Raw genomic sequence first — 15,532 nt, 5'->3', positions numbered from 1 at the left:
GTGGGATAGCCCCGAGCTTTATTGCTTATCTCAAAGAACAAGATACTTTTGCAGCATTTAAATGAGAAGGGCTCGTGAACTCCTGTTGCGTGGAACCATAAAATGTCATGACTTCTTCGCGTTTAATCCATCAAAAAAGAAATGTCTCAGTGACTTGACCACTGTTGCTTATCAGAATACACGCTAAAGAAAAGACGAAGAAGCAAACAATTGACTCTTTCGGGATTATAAAATGCTCACATGTAACGCAACTACGAATGCAAGGAGAGAGGTGAAGGTGAAGCAAAAAGTCTTCTGTGCCCTTTATGAACTCATCGCGTGCAGTCTTTCCACATTATTTCATGCAATTGCGTGAAGGAAAAAAAAAAAGAAAAAAGATGCGCTTGCAGTTTTCTCCCCGGAGCTAAAAATAGCGAGCCACGTGCCATTACTGACATCGAGAGCAGATTCAGCAAATAACGCTGACGTGTTCAATGCATGCTGGTGAGCGAATAGCAACCTCTGAATTCGAATTGTCAATTCACATTAAACAAACATTCAGTCGGGAATAATGGATAGCCTGATGTATTCAGTACCTCGCGCCACACAGTAAAAACACAGAAACTAAGTCATTTTCCATTTCTGTTTGAAAATTAAACTTCCTTCAATTTAAATGTAAGTTGAAAAGGTTTTGCTTGTTTTTTGGGGGGGCACATACACAGCACATCCCAAATTGAAGTAAAAGTCAGCACCCTCCATGACTGATGAATTTGTTCCTGTCCGTGGAAATCTGTGCTGCCATGAACTGGACCCATGCGAAAAACAAGATTCTTATCTAAAAATTACAAAGGACGGACGGGATAGGCTTTAGCTCACCTGTGACAGTAATGAGGGCATGCAATATCAAAAATGGATATGATTTGACTGTCGGTTACACTTTACAGTAATGAAGGCTATCGATTTTCATTTGATATCACCATCCTCCGGTTCATCATTAAAATTTAATAAAAGTCTTGGTTTACTACAGCACAATTATGAAAAATAATGATAGGGTTGAGTGCTGAAAAGGAAAAAGGAAAAGAGAAGCATGTTTGAGCCTACGTATGTTGAAATTGTAAATCCAGCTCTGTGGCTGGATGTTGTTTGAAAAGTTCTACTCGGCACCTCCTGTGAGTTTTATTTTGCTCACAAAGTGTGTTTGGTCCGACTCGTCATCACATCGGGACACAGCAGGCACGGACGGGGGCAACCACACATCATTGCTGGAGCTTCATTGGGTAAAGTACAGTCAAAATTGTCATTATTTATAGCTTGGAAAACAACATGAAGCACCGTCCTTGGCATTGGCTCTTGCCAGCCCTTCTAGACTGTCTGAATAAGAAATAGTTTGCATAAATGAGAGCATAACACATCTGTAGGAATCACAATGCATGTGAATATCATTTGTCAATACATATTTACCTGGACAACCATGTGATGGATGAGAAGCAGCTTTGAAGCCACGCTGTATAAAAAGGCAAAGTGACAGCAAGTGGGAGGAGGTTTATGAAGAGATGCTAATGATGCGGTCATAAGTATACTGCATAATGGGTGCTCGGATACAATTAGGGTGATGATATGATGGGGAGCTGTGGGGGGGTGTCAGTGCCCGGCTTCATGACTAATGCACTGCGATGGAATTGGAAGAGACAGCGGTGTCAGGCTGAAGTGGAATAATGCCTGCAGCCGCTTTAGTGGCACACATAAGGAACTGTCACAGCGAGCTGCCTCACAAGCACAAATTGTCGCAACTGCAATTAGCCTTTGCCGCAAAAAAAATAAAATAAATAAAATACACTGAACCGAAACTGAAACTTGAGTCAAGTAATTTTTTGGGCATGTGGAAAATGAGAAAAACAAGCACTTAAGTAGAGCCACTGTTGTTGTGTCATATGGAACTGATGCAAAAACAATCGGCAGAATGGCTCAACCACAAGTGGTTTGATGTATCGCAGAACTAAGCAGGAAACGACATTATGCACAATACCCAGAGGAAATCTACACACACTGCTCCAATTAATTTACAAAGATACCAGAGACAAAATACCAAAAAAGTATACAAAAGCTTCAAAGGGGGTATATTCTGGAAAATTGACTTTAGAATTGCTGTAAAACTAAAATCTGGGTCTGTGGAACACCTGCTCCGTAAGATTATTCTGACCATGTGGGGGAGATGTCAGAAATATACTAATCATGTTCAATTTCTGCAACTACCGGTACATGTATACGTGCACAGATCTACAGTCAGTCTAAAAAAGCACATTTGAGTAAGAAACATTTGAGATCAATTGCCAAAAATTGATCACTAAGAACAGAAACTGTGTCAGGCGGGTTTGTGTGCAGTCATTTTTGCCTCTTAAACTGCCTTTGAAAATAAGTCCAAGAGCTCTTTGCAGCCCTGATCGGGCAATCACCTAGCAGCTAGCTGCTAGCCACTAGACAGTATTGCTACAATGGCAGCGTAATTAAGTACAGGCTTGTTAAGAATCCTCAATGTAAAACACGTTTTAAGGATGACATTGATCATGGCAACAAATTGTGACGGTCATATAAACTTAAATTGTGGACCGAAGAGCTAGCAGCATCCAGTCGGGGAGACAAGCCACAACACCAAGGTAACGAGGTGACCAAGGTAACGATGTCCCTGTACTATATGGAAAGACTTTATTTTGAAATTGGCCTTTTCACTGCGGTGGTGCTGAGTTAAAGTCATGCATAGCTTGAGCAGTTGCAGCTGTGGCTGGCTTGACATACTAATTAGACTGACACCCGAGTCAGGAAAAGTTCCTTGAGCATTTTTTTTAAATTAATCGAGGTACTTGAATTGTTGAAGAACTTGTTTAATAACGTCTTTTAGGTTTGTTTTTTTTGTTGTTGTTTTTTTAACACAGTCAATTGTCAAACTATCGTTTTCACAAATACTGCAATCAAATACAATGAGGCAATGTAACCGGTCATCCAGTTTATGATAGCGCATATCCTGTTTAGGGTCGCTGGGAGCTGTAGTCTATCCTCACCAATGTCGGGCTAAAAGGAGCTTGAAAGCCAATCACAGGAGGCATATAACTTTTGTCAGACAATGAGACACTCATATTCGCATGACCGCTGACTGAATGACTGCACTGTAAGTGACCACAAGAAGGTCATTGATCTTAATTACAACCTAGAATTCACATGTTCAGTTTGTCTGAGTTTCAAAACAACATTCAGACCATTCACAAATGGGTTACATTGGAGTGACATACTGGATAAACAAAATGATCCAAAACTGACACCTTACTGAAAATGTAATGCAAACAAAGACAAAGACAAAGGTCAGGTAAAGTTTAGCTCCATATGAATGGCCAGAGCCTATGCCCTGGTTCTTGATTGCCGCTTGGCCTTTCAGCAAAGCGCCGCTTGCCTCAATCATAACTCTCTGCATACATAAAAAGCTGAATCCGAAGCCTCACGGAAAGCCAGTATTGTTTATGACCACAATATAGATTTTTATAAAGCTCCCAGGAAAAAAGGAATTGTGCTTTAAATTACGAAGATGTCTCCGTGAGTCGTCACCGGAGAGTTATTCGAGCCCCGAGGCTCAAGCAGCTCTATGGCTGCGGATGGAAGGTAAGAGGGACACAGGGGAGCCGAAGGATTCAGAATGGCCTTGAGCACGGAGGGCCATTCATTGAGTATGCTCGGAATTAAAGTTATCCAATTCCAATAAAACTATGGCCATTGTGAGACTTTTGTGTATGTGGTATAAAAAAAGGGCAATATAATATATGATCGAGATTTGGGATATTATGTGACCAGCGGCACGCTGTGAGCATATTTATGCCATCAGACGTGATAGAAACGTGTGCGACTCCAGCTCATCAGAGTCCCCATTCCAACATCGGTTTGCAAGTTGAAATAAACAGCATTGGCCAATCAATTAAAGAAGCAGTACACAGAAAGTAATTGCAACAAATTGACAAAACGTACATCGAAACGCTCAGCTCATGGGCAGCCACGACTTCCAAAAATGAAGCTATTTTGACAAGAGAGAAGTTCCTTCCCTGGCGGTATCTCCAGAGCGATGTGGAGGAGGGAGCCCTTGTGCATGGTACGTTGTCCTAAACAAGACAATACAAGACACCTGTTCAATTCCTTGAACAAGTCGCACCTAACTGATCAAGTGGAAAGCATGAAAATGCAAGCAAAGTTTGCACAGCCTGACCACGTAAACATAAGCAGTTTAGTCGCCAATAGCTAGCTGGCACATTATTTCTTATTGGTCCATTTCTTCGTAGTTTAATCTGTTATTTTATCATTTTCTCGATTTGCTGTACTAATTGTGGCTAAAACAGGAAAAAAAAACAAGTTTATGATGCGTAACCTTCAACTGAACTTATAAGACCTACTGGATGTGACTAATCACTTCCCTGTCACAGGTTTTAATCTGTTTTCACGTGAACCCTTTGTTGCAGTACTTGACCTGCAAGCTTTCCAACGCCAAGTCTCAAAGACAAAGTCATGTGTCAGCTAGCATCAGTGAAGCAAAGCCGGGTAGCAGTGTTGCTCATTGATGCGATGTGGCTGCGTGGCGTGACTCCTGTGGCCACGGAGTCAGATGCCAGGGGCTCACTGCCCCCCCCCCCCCCCCCCCCCGGCTGGGTAATAAATCACTGGGACGACAGCCATAGTGACCTTTACATTATTGTGCACACCAACGCAACGCATGTCATGGACGTGCACACAATGCACTACGTTTCACAAGTGTTTACGCCGCTCTTGTGAAAAGGTTACTTTATTGATTCAGGCAGCCTCATAATCACGCCACGGTCCTACTTTTTAATATAAAAGATGTGGGCTGTCGAATGAAAGGAAAGAAAAGAAAAGCCAACGCCCGACACCCTGAAAGTAACAATATGTGGTTGGTGTCAGGATTAATATCATACTCAAAACAAATCAATAAGCCAAAGCATCACATTCTCCAAGACGGCACATCTAATCAGAACTATCAATCCTTCATGTCTTGCTCGGCTCATAGTCATTACCAGCCGGCGGAGCCCAAAGCCATTAGCTCCGACGCTGCCTCGCCAGCGAAGCGGCGCACCTTGAACGGAAGCGTGGTCAGACGCCCTCTGCGCCGTGGAACGAATGAATGGCAAGCGCAAGGCGCGTCATCATGCTAATGGGCCGTAGTAAATGGAGCAGCTTTGGGCGGTGAGGGCTGAGTGGTCTGCTCCGTGATCCAGAGGCGTACCTATTTCACGGTGTCTGCCCGGGACCTGGCCACACTCACTCACGGTGATGGAGAGCTCCGTGCGGTGTCCACATTTAAAGGGTTGGGGGAGGCATGGAGGGTTAGTATGAGGTGCCATCATGGAAGCCGTCTGTAAGCATTAACTTTCAGGGGTCTTGATCCAAGCATCATATCATACTCATTTGTTTAGCGGCTTCTAGCTCTTAGCAACACATTACGGACGTGCCAGTTCCACGGCAACAAAGGACATTAAGCCTCATCTGCATGCCAATCATGAAAATGGATCCGGTTGCCAGAATGTGCAGGTTGGAAATCAGCGTTTTCTTCCTGTTACAACACATTTCACAGGAACTGACCTTGACCCGTCACACGACAATGATTCATTTGAACGTAAACCTCGCAGGTCAATAGATGAAAGAATGCTGTTAAAATGATAAGTGTTTGGTTGTAGACAATCGCAATGTTTCCCACCAAACATCAATCCAATCACCTTTTTTTGTTGAGAGGTGCCCCTCTTAGTTAATGCTGTAAGGCATGCCAAGCTTTCAGCTGCCGCATGATGCATCCGGTGGCTGCTCTCCCCGGAGGAACATGAATCAATTTGCAAAAAAAATATATAAGGCAGAAGGCTTCACAGTGAGTCTTTGAAGGTGACTTTCAGCATTCAACGGGAACACGATAGAGAGGGTGCCTTCGGATACAAGTTTAACTTTGACCGTCGTTGGAAAATAAGTCAAATATGTTTAAAATATGTTGATTTACGTTTTCAGTTTGTTTAAAAAGAACCCGGAGCCAAACAAAACAAATGAATCCCTCAAATTAAAGGGGTGTTGGGATTCCATTTCAATTGCTAAATCAGAAACATTACCAAAAATGCCTCTGGTTTAGCAATTGTTTATTCGATGACAACGATGGTGAAGATCTTTCGATTCAAATAACCTTAATGTGTTGGTCATCTCGAACATAAGCTACAGTAAGAGAGAACCGAATTCTAAAGAAAATGACTGAAAGCTAAGTCATATGATTGCATCAGTGAATCAATGCTGGTTCTGCCAGTTAAAAAAAAAAGAAAAAAAAGGATTCACCCAAGTTCCTGAGCGAAGCAACCAATGCTGTTGTAGCCTCACTCAAACCCGACTAAATAAAAAATAAAATAAAAAATGAAGTGACACGTCGCCCAAAGCGGCGCCTCTGACGATCCGAACAAACTCCGGACACTAACTGAAGCTGACGAGTGCACAAAGATGATCAAGCCTCTACGGGAAGGACAAGCGCTCCTGGTGCTGCTTTGCTTCTGCCTTTCAACACAATTCTATTTGTTGGCTGAAATACTGGTTTGAAGCAGCTTGTGTCAAATGTCATTCAAAATTAATCGGCTTCTTGTCTGAGTGTCAGATGACATTCTCTTCAGGTATGAAAATCTAGCAAGTTAACTGTTGCGCCTGGAAAAGCACTGACAATAGGTCGAATGTCTGTCAAAAACTCAAGAGGTTCACGTTATGTCCAAACCATCCGCAAAGCAGGATGCCGTTAAACCACCGATACGACACCGGAAGGTGCATGTTGCTCTGCTTAGCTATTGAAAAATTTGTTAGCTTTGGCCTCCTTTGGATTAGATAATTAAAGTTAATCAGCTAGCGCGACAGAAGCCTGGTGGCAAATCTGATCATATGAATCAGATGTGTTTGAGGAGGGAAATATTTAAAACACGCAGGATAGGGCTCCTTGACTTCCTGCGTGAGTGTGTTCCGGAGTTTGGGTGTGGGTTGCACAGTTCACTGGCAACTTTCGCAGAAGACCCGAAGGACGCGTTGGATCTCAAGGAAATTGATTCAAACATAATACACGTCAGAGCCTTGATTTAAACAAAACAACAACAAAAAAACAAAAAAACGCTAAAAACGAAAATAATTAAAAACTAGTACAATGAAAATATTTACACACAGAAAGCAACTTCACATGAAAATGGAAACAGCAACAAGTTCAAGGTTGCAAGTAAAACATGATAATCTTTTAGCTCAAACACTTCTGCCACTTCGTACAAGAAGGTGATTAGCTCATTCTATACCAGCCAATTCTGGACCAAGTCTGAAAAGACGTTTAAAAACGTCTTTGGGAGTGAATGAGTGGCAGAAGAGTAAATTTGCATCTGTCCCGTAAACCTTGCAGAAAATATGCTTCTCATGTCACAACACATGCTGGATGTCAGCATATCTTGTGAGAGTTCAGCTCATATTTGATGCAGCTGAGAAGATGATGAGACACCGTGACCTGTTATTTACGAGCCTGAGGGACTGTGAGACAATCAATTTAGGAAGCAAACAATTAAAGCGGAATGTGAACCCTGTCAATGACAAATTGTGTTGAGATCATGCACGCGCATTGAAACACGGGATTAAAACCCCGTGAAGTGCGTCAATCTATCAATGAGAGGTCACAGGGGCCCTGAGCAGGCATCCATCAGCCTAAGAGGAACATGAAAAGACGAAAAAGGCTGACTGAGCCACAGACGTTTCTCTGGAAGTTTGCTTTTAAAACGAATGTGGGGATGGAGCACACACGCAGTATATCAAGATGTTAGGATTCAATTTTCTGTCGGCATGACTTTTATAACCAGTTGGGCTTCATTTAAGATCAATGAATTGTAACTAAGGATCATACTTTTTTGGTGCATATTTATAGATCAGAAATATGAAAAACATGCTGTATTTAGGAATTATTTCTCCAGGTCTGATGTGTTGATCGGAGTTGATTTCACTATTTGGTGGTCATCATCAGATTTCACTATTTTAATTTTTGACAAAAACTATATATATTAGCTTAGTTTTTACAAAACGACACAGATCTAAAACCAACCAAATGTGACTCCCAAGTTGTTCATTATGTTCATTTATATTATTCCTACACTGTACAGCAAAATGGTCACCCGGTACACGGTACACGGTACAATGCTGCAGATCTTTGCAGTTGCACTGGTGAATAGAATAAATAATTCATCATTCTTGTGCTGGACCCTGTAATAAAGGCGCCGTCTTTATGTGCCGTGTCTAAGTGAGACGGATGGTTTTGAAACTAGTGAGGGCTGAAGTGAATGCGAGGTTACCAAAAAAAAAAAAATCATCATTCTACTCAAGGAGCTCACATAATGAGTCTTGTTCATTAATTTAGTCCCAATTCACAGTGTATTCCCGCTGATCGTCACTATCACTGCGTGATAGTGACGACAACACATGGCGTTCTCAAATTTCTGGGAACCCTTGTACACAAGTTAATTAGCTTCCGCTACCCGACCCTCAAATCCAAATATATTTGAATATCTCCATATGCACCATGCATTTGTCATGCAAGTGTTTTGTGTTTCACATGAATCCTGAATACAAACAAATTTAAAAAAATGTATCCTGAAGGTGAGAATTTTGTCTTCAACCGTGTGCATGTTTTACTGTATTTCTCCATCTAACAAACTGAGAATTTAGTCAAAATTTGGTTGTGATATGGTGCCCTGTGGTTGGCTGGCAACCGGTTCAGGGTGTCCCCCGCCTACTGCCCGAAGACAGCTGGGATGGGCTCCAGCACCCCCCGCGACCCTAGTGAGGATCAAGCGGTTCGGAAAATGGATGGATGGATGGATGGATGGATGGATGGTTGTGATATGTTTCTAACTTTAATTTCACTTCAAAACTATTTCTTGAAAATATTTGGCAATATTGACACGTGGCATAGTATATCATGCACTGTCATGAACGGCTTTACTTGAGACATGCCATCCTGTCTGCCAGGACTGGTGAATCATAACAAGATAGAGTGATTAATTCTATTCATATCTGTGTGTAACATGTAGTTGTGTTAGACATTTAATTTAGTCAGGAACTATGGGACTCCACAAAGAGACATTTACAGAAATATGGTACTTTTCATTTGAAATAACCCACAACGAACTCCTGTGAGAGTGACAAGTGATAGTCTCGCTCCGGTGACAAAATGTCAGAGTCTTGACTTGCTCCATTTGTGCACGCCTCATTTGATGCCGCCAAATGCATGAAGAAGGCTCGGGTCGCATTTTAAAAGCGTAGCAAGCTGACCTTTTGCTGATTGCTGAAGCCAGACAGGTTGGCAACGTCCGTCCCTTACAAACCGCAACATTTAAAAAGTGATCCGATGGTGGCAAAAACAAATTAGTTCATGCCGATCAACCCTCGGCCCAGAGATGTCTCGACTAATAACGGATAAAAATGCAACCTGAATTGAACTATTTTGCAAAAAATAAAAACCAATTTTGGTCTCAAAGATTCAGGATTTATTATCTTGTTTCAGCCTCAAGTGGGACTAAAGTGGACGGCAGCGTGACAATAATATCCTCCTGCATATTACTGTCCCTCGGGTACAATATTGAGCCAGACACTTATCAACTTAGAATTAAAGTTTAAAAGAAAAGTAACAGCGAGTTTCGATATTCAGATAGACTTCCTGCATGCAGAATGTAAAGTGTTGCACAAGGCAATAAGGTGATTATTTGGGTAGCACAATGTGCTTGCTACAGGATATCGATCTCAGTCTATTGATAACAACAAACTATAAATGTATCACGTTTTTAATCTTGAGGGGCAACTGAACTTTAGGCTTTCATAATAATAGTGAGAAAATAAGAACATCCATCCATCCATTTTCCACCGCTTATCCGGAAATAATATACTGTATTGAGTCATGTGCTGAATATTAATAAAGGATTCTGTTCAGCAACAGGTGGATTTTTTTTATTCTAAAATATAATTACAACGCATAGTAAAATTTGTATTGTGCTTTTTTTTTTCTTGGTCAAACGTATAAACATTTGGTATTAAATTACATTGTACTGTACTTCAGTTGTATGCTCATCCAACAAGTTGACCTCGACCCTGATCACTTCAATTAGACAAAGCACGAAGACTTGGAGCGTGAACATAATATTTACGGTGTGGTGTATTTCATGGAATATTTTGCGGTAAAAGAGTTTGTTTTCTGCTTGCTTTCAGCATTCATTTTGTCATATGACAGTCGCCTCTTGCATTATTACTGATCAAATACTGTCCAAGTGAAAGATAAAAGGTACCCATAATCATGAATAATTTGAATGAATTCAATTCATTTTAAAATGAAAACGAAAAAAAAAAATTCCAGGGCAATGACCTTCACCAGCTGTGCTGCATTGTCACTGCCGCCACCCCATCCAGCCAGTCACAGTTCCACATCAGAACATAACCTTTGTGTCGTCGGCGGGATATTCGGTTAATCACAAAAGTCAGAATCCCATAAAAATTTGGAAGGAGACACGGGCGGGTGTTTGGTTTTGGTGCAATCGAAGATGCCAAATGGTAGTTAGCTCGCCCAGCGGTGTCATTAGCTTTCAGCCAAGCAGACAGCTTGCTGGTGGCTGGCTTCTGATCTCGGCATGCTGGTTTCAAGCCGCCATGTGTGCAGCTGCTTCGGACTCACTCTCCAGCTCAACACAGAGCAAATGCTGCACTTGCCACACAGCAAAGTTCCATCATGCTAATTCAAATTTTAATCTCGACATGCTCAATCTCGCAAACTACTGCACACGATTACTTGGAAGTCTTGATGGAAATGAAAGACTTCATCATCAACAGTCGCCATTGTCCCATCGAGGGCCGAAGCCAATCATTTGCTCATCGGAAGCGGCCGAGGAGTGCTCAACAGAACTGCACACTCAATCATTTGGAAAAGTAGCAGCTGATTTAGTCTGCAATCATGTTGGAAAAATGTGCTCAAACGTGACAAAAACAATAAAGAGCTGAATTGCTTTATACAATGTTCGAGTCTACCTTATTCAATTTTTTTAGTAATCAGCGGGAGAACAGAGGTTGGTTTCATCCAAATGACCTATTTTGCACCTAAAAATGCAGAAAACAAGCTTTTGGTCACATGATGTATTTTATGCATAAATGACTTATACGCTAATGTTTGCTTTAGTGATGCCTCAATCATCTGAATAGTCTTTTTGTAAACAACTACCACAATAAAAATGTGTTTTGATAGCACAATAACACAAATAAACAAAATAATAAAATAATCCATTGACATCTATATATATATTGCGTGTCGTCACGCATGCGGTCTGTCCTTCCGTCTGTCCCTTTTCAAAACGTACCTACTTCACCGCGCCGCCACTGCGCCGCTCAGGCGGTGGCTCACTACGATCGCGCGGGCATCTTAGCGAAAAAATGTTGTCTACCCACAAGCATTGCAATGAAATTGTTAGTTATTTAGTAGAGCTAAACATCTCTTTATTTTCGCAATAAGCAATGAAGATGAACAAAAAGTTGAACCAAGCAACAACACTTTTGTGGGCCGAAGGCCCACCTTACCAGCCTTCCGCAGGAACTAGCTGATGAGCCGCCCGCCAGCTAGTACTGTATATTCACAAGTGTAACATTTTTACATTTAACAAACTCAAGAAATGATTTGCACGTGTGTCATTTAGTATTAGTAGTAGTATTCAGCGGTGCGTATGTACGTGTGCGTATCTCTTTACTCATTTCTCTCTTTTGTGACACTCTTTCTCGTCGAGTCAGCAAAAGAAAACATCTTGATCATTTGCTTATTGCCCAATCACAAACTGCTTGTCAAATTTCATGTCCACATGCATCAAGCATTGTTTTGATACACTGTGATCTCAGCCACAAGAGACCCAGTGCTGCTATGTGTTGGCCATCGTGTTTCTTTGTTTTTGTATTTTTTTAACTTTCCCATCTCAATGACTATACTGAGTAGGCCAGGGCTTTTGCCCATTCCCATAAAAAATAAAATAAAATCGAGTTGACCACAAGTGCGTCACTGGCACGTCACGTTTGGATTCCCATTGACATTGACATGAACGGCACTCAAAGTGAATCATGAGGCACTTGACCCCCTGGAAAGTATTGTCATACATAATTTCTACATTCAAAATTATTGTGATTGGGGATGTTCCGATCATTCTTTTTGGGCGCCTGAGTCCAAGTCATTGGTTTTAAGTATCTGCGTCCCGATCGAATAACTCGGCAATGCATTACGAAGCAAAGAGCGCTCATTCAGTTTTTCTCACATTAATATAGAAATATACATAGATCAACCTTATTTAATGTTACAGACCATTCCATCAAATAAAATCCATTTGCTCCCTGCAATACTCTCAAAATAAACTCAAAAGTACTCTATTTGTATTGCCCTCTTTTTTTTAAGCACTAAATTTTATGTTATATATATTGAACATTTCAATGTGTATCTGTTCATCGGAGAACTTGTTTCATGTCAGTTTTTGGTACTGAAATTCTTAGTGGATTTTTGGCATTAAAATTGCAAATGGTAAACAATACAAGGACATCATTTTTACAGTATCGGCTTGTGCGATCATCTTAACTATCATCTTCAAAACGGCACCATCAGGCGCAATTTTCCTCTCACCTTGATCTTTCTACTTTCTGAAATGATGTTGTTTGACTCAGCATAGCTGACGCGGCTGAGGTTTGAGGTCTCGACAGGTTGCAACTTTCAACACGTTTTTGCCACTGCTCTTCACAGACGGCTTGGCATGACAACAGCCTGTCAATGCGTAACGTGTTCACAATCAAAACCAAATTACATTATCAATGATATTATCAATGTATACAGTATACAGCCCACAGGAAGACCGATTGTACCTTAAAGTGCACCCCTTTACATCTTCAGACTTCACCATGTGAGGGAGGGTGGGTATACAGAAGGCCATCTGTTGCCATGTCAGCAGCCATGTGTCAGCACTAAAGAGGCACAATCTGTTTGATGTTACCTGCCAAAAGCAAAAGCGACATTCAACATCTAGATGTGTATTTGGACAGTAAATCAAAGACCGCCACCTTGAGAAACTGCATTTTTTTTTGTTTGTTATTTTGAGCAGCAGCCAACAGCAAAGTGCGTCAACGCTTCTGTCTCTTTTTTTTCCCCCTTTGCACACTTTTACCTGGACATGATGACAGATGCAAGAAGCCCCCCCCCCCCCCCCCCCACCGGAGCCCAAACATATGGAATGTCAGTTGGATGGGCGACAATGTCAAGGATTTATCATTTCTGCTCGGAGTTTTCTTTCCCCCAGGTGTTTAGCCGAATGCGATATTGAGTTCCCTTATTGCAGGCCCATGATTCATTTGTGATGCAAGACAGCTGCATACTAAGTAGAAATCCATTGACTTTGTTGTTTGACCTGAGATGTTATGTTTTATTGTTTGCAACTGGCACGCGACAGGTCCAGGTGTGGGTTGCTAAGTTAGTTTGCCAGATAATGCAACAACACCAGAGCTAATTATTTTTCTAATTACAGTCCACTTGCTTGGGCGCCAACTGGGGATAGTAACAGCCAAGAATCAAGAGAAGGTGAGTCAACTCATTTTTAAAAACATACTATATCATAGAACCACCACCGCAAAATTGTGAGATTACAACCACAATTTCCAGTGTTTTTTTTTAGTAAGTTCAAAATTGTGGCCGCCGCCAATTAGTTTTCTTCCGCCAAAACCAGCCTTTGTTTTGCAGGTGAAAGAGAGAAGAGAAATGACCGCAACATGCAGCTAAAATATAATCATTTGTGGTGGTGATGACATGTGGAAATTTGGTTTGAAACACTGTTGATAGCCAAGGCCAGAATGCAGGACAGGATGAGTCAACAAAGTGAGGCAACGTAAATCCGTCTCCAATTAGGAGCATAACAACGTGTATGTGATTGAAACATTATTTTTTTATTCCTCTTTCCAGATCACTTTGAAAAATGTACAGGACTCTCGTATGCAACCATTGACGTATTCATCACAGCCACACCTGTGTACCGAACCTTATTTTCAGTAATGACGTGACTGGCTGTTGCCGATAAGTCTGGCCATCAATTAAACAAAAATGACATCACTGTTACTTTATATTTTTAATATCTTAGTGAAAAGCAAACCAACATTTAATATTGCAAAACACAAAAATAGCTATGATGCTAAAATAAAAATAATAAAAAGTTTACTTTTAGAAATCTGTGCCTCAAATAGTGAAGTCGAACCATCTTGGTGGGCAGGCAACGAGAGACATACAACACAGCCATTTTTCTTGTCCACTGGATTGATCGTTAGCGAAATGGGTGTCCGTAGGTACTTTGTTATGTTCTCTGACTGTACACTTGGTGGCAGTGTTGCTCTTAAAATCCTGTTGAGGTGAAAAAGGAAGAAGAGTTGTTCTGTCAGGGCGACTAAGTGAGTCGTACAAACTAGTGTTGTGTTCTTAAAAGCCTGTGAAGAAAATACTGTGTTTGGCTCCACTCTGGCCTTGTTATTTTGCCTCCCAACACCACATAGATAACCCAGTTTGGGACGATTAATGGTATGTCAAGTCAAGTCAAGTCAACAGTATCGAGAGAACTTTCAAACAGCCATCGCTGCATACAAAGTGCTGTACATGGAGCACTTTAACATGCACAATAAACAGTAAGACAAATCGGTAATAAAGGCGGTAGAAAGCACCAAACAGTAAAATCAAGTACAAATCTAAGTCATGATGAGTCGAATGACAAAGAATACAAGTGAGTTTTGAGGAGGGCTTTGAAGATGGGCATATGTGAAAACCTAATTCAGTCCTGCTTAGTCTGTCCTTTTAATAAAAAAGAATAATAATAATAATAAAACCTTTTCATCTCTGTCCCAGGGTCGGAAGGCCCATCTCGGTGGAAAAGTATAGTATTTGCTCTTTTGACATGTTAGGTTTCCTTTTCATTTTAAAATTGCTTCTTTCGATCTGTCACGGCTCTGCAGGTTATTACCGTGCAGGGGAAAACAAAAAAGAGTTGATTGACTCTCTGGACTTTAACTTTAGTTTGAAAAGTTGCCTTAAGGGCCCTTCACAAGGACAACTGGCTTCATGCACCACCTGTCAATAATGTTAACGAGGGCCCGCAGCACCACACTGGCGCGGTCCACTCCAGCACCGGAGGGCTAGCTGGCAGGATAAAATGCATCTCCCACATGGTGTCCAGCTTGCAAAAGCTTGCAGCAGCACTCGGCCTGCAAACAGCTGCAGGAGGCCACATACGCGCACGCACGCACACACAGCAAGCACCGACTTGAAAATGTATGCCATTGTTAATCCAAACAATAATGAACACGCTCGGGAGGGAGGTGGCGAGGGGGGAGGGTGTCTCTATTGAAGTACAACAACACTCAGAAAGCCAATTGTTCCAACACTTAAACACTAAAACAAGTTGTTCAGAACCTGCACAGTTCATAATATTAGTAA

At 41.4% G+C, this 15,532-nt stretch overlaps 1 protein-coding gene and 1 long non-coding RNA gene across 2 annotated transcripts in view; one reads left to right on the top strand and one right to left on the bottom strand.

Annotated features, from left to right (window-relative positions):
* The window catches only part of pofut1 (protein O-fucosyltransferase 1), a 404,965-nt gene that overhangs the window by 273,539 nt on the left and 115,894 nt on the right, over positions 1-15,532 (top strand). The gene's annotated exons all lie outside the window — the stretch shown is intronic.
* The window catches only part of LOC127596751 (uncharacterized), a 55,757-nt gene continuing 52,876 nt past the window's right edge, over positions 12,652-15,532 (bottom strand). Inside the window, exons 2-3 of the long non-coding RNA XR_007961535.1 lie at positions 12,931-13,058; positions 12,652-12,832 (exon numbers count right to left, since the gene is read on the bottom strand). This is a non-coding gene — a long non-coding RNA (uncharacterized LOC127596751). The remainder of the gene's footprint in view (positions 12,833-12,930; positions 13,059-15,532) is intronic.

The sequence above is a fragment of the Hippocampus zosterae genome, chromosome 2, assembly GCF_025434085.1.
Source record: "Hippocampus zosterae strain Florida chromosome 2, ASM2543408v3, whole genome shotgun sequence".
Classification (NCBI taxonomy): domain Eukaryota; kingdom Metazoa; phylum Chordata; class Actinopteri; order Syngnathiformes; family Syngnathidae; genus Hippocampus; species Hippocampus zosterae.
This window is presented reverse-complemented; position numbering and strand designations above follow the sequence as displayed.